Here is a 5,324-nt window from a genome sequence, read left to right as displayed (position 1 = left end):
GCAGGAATGAAACACTTCCCATCCCTCTTGCCTCAGCTTGCTGCGCCCGGGCAGCTTTCCCCTCAAGTGCACGCACACGCCTGCGCCCTTCCAGGGCCCGAGAGGCAGGAGTACCAGAGCAGGGAAACAAGATATGACATGATGCTTCTCTCTCTTAAAAGCAGACATTGGTCCATCTCTTCTGTTTTTAATTTTTTAACCTACTAGTATCACTGAGTTAAGTTTCCTCTCTAGGATCTGATGGAAATACAGTTTCTTTTGCAGTACTTGAAGTGATACAGTAGATTTTAACAAAGACTTGCCTTCATCACTGTATCAAATAATATTTAAATCACAAATGACAGAATACATAGGCGCTATTAATATCTTTGATTTAGTGTTCATCCTAATATACTGATAAGAGTACAACTGCTCTAATTAGTTCAGACAAAATCACAGCTATGTATCGTATGTTAATGATATCTTTCTAATTGTTATTCGCTATACTGTGCTAAGAGAGCCTTAAGTTCGTTGTTAAATTTCCCATGAGTGTTTTCCTCTGTTACGACTTTGCTGGAAATTACCCTCTGTATGGAGCCACAAGTCTCAAAATAAAGCATTAACTGAAGCAATTACCCACTTATACCAGCTGTATTTTAAGGACATTTGTAGAGGAAATACTTAATAGATCAGATTTATTTTGCAAAGATGGCTGTCTAAATTTAACGCGGAACACGGTTATACTTTCACAGATCTTGAGCTTCCAGATACCTGTAAGCGTTCTTAGTTTGCGTAGTCTGAGTAAATATACGATCCGATGTGCTTAGAGGTAATCACATAGGAGTATTAGTCCAGCAATGTTCCTGTGAACTTTCCCAGCGTATTTGGACATGGAAACTTTCTTCCCTGTTTTTACCTGCGAGAGTCGTTCTTGCACCAGAGATAGCAAACCAGTATTGCCTCTGCTCGAATTTTGAGTCTTCAGATCAGCTGGGTTTCTTTTTCTCCCTTTTCTTCCAGAAGGCTCTCCTGAAAGCTACCTGCTCTTACAGTTATAAACTACTTACAGCTAAAGTAAGATTATTAACTACCCTCTGCCAGCGTTAGTTTAAACAGCTCTTCGTTAAACATCAGAGTGTTTGTTTTCCTATTGCATCAGTACAAAAGCAATCATTTCCCTCCTTAGGCTCTTGATTTATTAAACAAACCAAGATTATTTGGTTTCCATTTGGAAGACATGATCTTTATTCCTCTTAACCACTTCTCTGTACATCAGTTCCAGTTTGAATTCAGCCTGCTGGCACGTGCATAAGAACAGCTACAGACACTCTTGTAAAGTGCTGGTGGGTTTCGTAACCTGGCCTTAATACCTTCCCTGACTTTGGACCACCACTCCTGCCTGGCACGTCCTAGGCTTGTCATGGCCTTTACCATGGTCACATACAGTCAGCTAATCCTGTTAATCAACTATGTCCACGTCTTTGTTCTCTTCCCATCACTGCCAAACAGTGAGGCCAAAAAAGTTGGTAGTTCGTGACCTGGAACTTGATTTAATGAGATCTGTCCTGATCCTGACTCTCCTGGTAACCTTCCTGCTCACCAGGAACTCCCTTTTGGCACAGTCAGTCCAAATAAAGGAAGAAGGACAAGATTTGTCAGCCGTGATACGTATTTCATCAATGCATGTTGCCGTTCAGCTCATTTTGCACTTATCTACAGGGTTCGCTTTTTTTGTTTAAGACAGTGGGGACAGATCAAAGGTGTCTTTGCCTCATGTCTTTATAGGAGATGCTACATTTGCCATTGTCACAATTCATTTGAGTCATCGGAATGATTACCCTCAACCAAGTACTTGTCTGTGCTCTTTCAACATTCGGAGAAGGACATCCAGTTTCTTAAAACTAGGTATGTCTACCTTGAGTGTTGCTTTTATGCTGGTTGCCCTCATCTCCATTTCCATAGTGTCCTGACTTTGCAAGCCCTAACGGGCAGCATACTAAGTTGGACTGAATACCTAATTTCTGTATCCATTCCGAAGACGCTGGTACCAATTAAGCACTTGGGTATTTTCATGCCTAGAGATGCAGGTTGGTCCCTATCAGACCAACCTCAGAAGCACTGATGTGCTTATGTGCTTTGCAGGTGGCAGGCAGGTGTTCAGAAAAATCTCTGTAGGTGCCTGTATCAACCTTTACACAGCATCACTTTTAAAAACAGATTTCGTGCCTCAAAGGCTATTTTTGATTTAATTAACTTGGTATCTTGATTTCTTACTAAGATCCAGTAGGTTCCCAGTTGTTTTAAGCTAAAATTAGCTCAGCAAACTAAATTTTCAGTTATTTTCAGTAAGGGCACATTTTATTCTCTCTCATAAGCTTTGTGCCTGTTTTCCGAACTGGTGGAGGTTTCCATGCTCTGAATACACAGTCAGACCTCTGCAAATTACAGGCATTTTGCTTTTCTTTTGGCTCTGAGTAATTTGAAAAAATTAAAAATCCACCTGTTGAGTTTGACCACGGTGTGCTGGCTGGCTTTCGCACAGACTCTGCGAGCCCTTCCGCGGCACGGGTATGGTGTAGGCAGAGCTGAGCCATTTCAAAAGAAAAGAGGTTTCCTTAAATCTCTGAGTGGCTACACAAATCTGGGTATTAACTCGAGTGCGATCGTGGTGTATGCTACCTTAAAAAAATGATGCCGTTGTGCTGCATGATGTCACCTTGACCCAATCATAACCCATTTTCTGTGAGCATAACGTTAACTCCCCAGAGAAGCATCTGCTGAGTGACAGCAGCATCCCATGCAGCCGGAGGTTTCCTTAAATCTCTGAGTGGCTACACAAATCTGGGTATTAACTCGAGTGCGATCGTGGTGTATGCTACCTTAAAAAAATGATGCCGTTGTGCTGCATGATGTCACCTTGACCCAATCATAACCCATTTTCTGTGAGCATAACGTTAACTCCCCAGAGAAGCATCTGCTGAGTGACAGCAGCATCCCATGCAGCCGTTGCTAAGCGACAAGATTCAGCTTCGGATATAATTGCAGGATCTAATTTTAAAGTATTTAACCCTAGATCTGTCAAGGCTCATTATTTCCGATGTGGTTGTTAATCCCTACTTGTTGGTGTCCAACTTTGCAAATACTCTGGTTCTGGTAGCATTGCTGTTTTATTTATCATATATAGTGGCTCATAATGAGGAGAAGCATAAGCACCCCGCGTAAATCTTGATACCAAATTTCATTTTAGTGCTGATCTATATATGGAAATATGGGATGCAATTAGAGGTGGAAAATACTGTGTTGTCATTCTGTGAATCTTCCTTTCTTTGCTGGCTCGCGCAAGTGGCACCTACTTTCTCTCTAAGGAATGCTGGTTTTCAAATGAATGAATGCTTATGGATGGATACCTGGCAATAACAATTCAGCTTCAATTTTTAGTAATATTATGTGTCCTCTTACTTCTAGCTGAATTTCATCTAGGCTAAGAAGCTTGTCTTCTTATCTTAAACCATTCCAATAAACTGCTGTCATTTTGAAATGTAGTGTTTTTTTAATACTTGGAAAACTTTAACTCTTTTAAATAATTACATAGAATATTTACAGATCATGAGGAGATTCTACAGACTTTTTTTTTTTTTTTAAATAGTTTTCTACATTTTATTTTTTTCTAAAGTGTAGAGGCCTGGAAGCCTACTCCCACATTTTACAAAAAAAAAAGAAAATATTTCTGACCAACTGTGTCATTCCTTGATTAATTACTGTACATGTCCCTGTAAGTGCACTCAAGTTCACTGCTAGCTTCTTAAAGGTATGTGATATTTCACTCAACTGAAATAATGCTGCTTTTACTGGTCAGTATCATAACCACACACACACACACAAAAAGAAAAAACACTGAGAACTGCACAAAAAAACCCCATAAAATGTAATAAAACGCAAAAAAAAAAAAAAAAAAGATTGGACCATTCATATTTTTAAAAATGCTAATATAGTCCATCTCAGCCTTGTAATCCCCTCTAAGATTCTTCCTCCTCCCATTGTTAAGATTCAAAACCAACACTGCTTTGCTCCTCATGCTGTTTCTCCTTTCCAGTTCATACTAATCCGCAAAGACAAACCTGTCTCTGCAAAGCACTTTTTCCAGCAGTCAATTTGATCGTAATACTCCCCTGCTGCCTTCCGATCCTCCTGGGGCATCCCCCCTTCCACTGCTTCAAGTTCACGTTTCCCATCACCAGGCTTGCGATGTACAAATAACTGTTTATCGCTTTCTCCTTCCGCATGGCATGTTGTGCCTTCTCCCCTTCCACCCCTTTGTCGGTGAGGAACCCTGCCCCACGTCTCCTTCATCCCTCTTATTTTTCCACAATGGTCTTTACATACCAAAGATCTAGCTTTAGCTCATTCCAAAAGTCCAAATTATTTCTGGAGGTGCCACAATCTTTTTAAAAATAAAAAAATAAAAATGTTCATGGACAGGAATGGTTCTGATTAAAATGCTTCCTAAACATAAATCTGCCAGATCTCTCCCCTTTCTCTGCTCATGTGTCTGTTTCTGGAGATTTGAGAAAATTAAGACAAACTCATGCCATCTTTGCTGCAGGCAACAGCTCCTGGTTTGTTGATGCTACTCGCATGGGTGAGTCGGGACTTCTTTCAAAGGCTTGCAGGTCGGTGTCCACTACTGGTGTACGTGAAAGAACATCCACTTCTCACTGTATAGTCTTCATAACGCTCCTTCTTGTAGACATTGTACAGTCTACAAATGTGCAAGACTGTAGAATCTGAGTGGAGGCAGTCTTAGCTGGGTCAACGTTTCTCAGCTATGGCCCCTGCAAGCGTGAAGAGAAGAAAAGCAGGAAACGAGGCTGTAGAAGATGTGTACACCTTCAACAAAAGATGGCCGAGCTAGGGAAGAGGTTTCATTTTCCTTGAAGAAGGGAAATTCTGCATTCAAAAAAGTGGAAGAAACATAAACTTTTTCAGCTGTTACTAAGTTCTGTTGTTCTATGGAGCGCGTATCAGTAAGGATTTGCTGTGAAGATACAGAAGTTGCTGCTGTTGCACCAAGGGCTGGTATGTGTCGTACCCGAGTGGAATGTGAGCTGCAAAGTCAACTCTGAATTATCACAGGCAGCTGCCTGCTCAGTTTTTCCATCTTCTCCTTCTCAGCAATTTCTTTTTACACAAAGGCACCACTCCCCTGGTCATGCACACACCCTACAGATGACTCAAGCTATTTATCCTATGGGCTGGGAAGGGACGCGAGAGACAGAGAGACTTGTTTTCATTTCTATTTTTGAATGCTATGGAAGCACTGAAATTATGATAATGAAGACTACAAA

The sequence above is a fragment of the Fulmarus glacialis genome, unplaced genomic scaffold, assembly GCF_000690835.1.
Source record: "Fulmarus glacialis isolate BGI_N327 unplaced genomic scaffold, ASM69083v1 scaffold9717, whole genome shotgun sequence".
NCBI lineage: Eukaryota > Metazoa > Chordata > Aves > Procellariiformes > Procellariidae > Fulmarus > Fulmarus glacialis.
The sequence above is the reverse complement of the archived record's forward strand: the minus strand, read 5'-3'. Positions refer to the sequence as shown.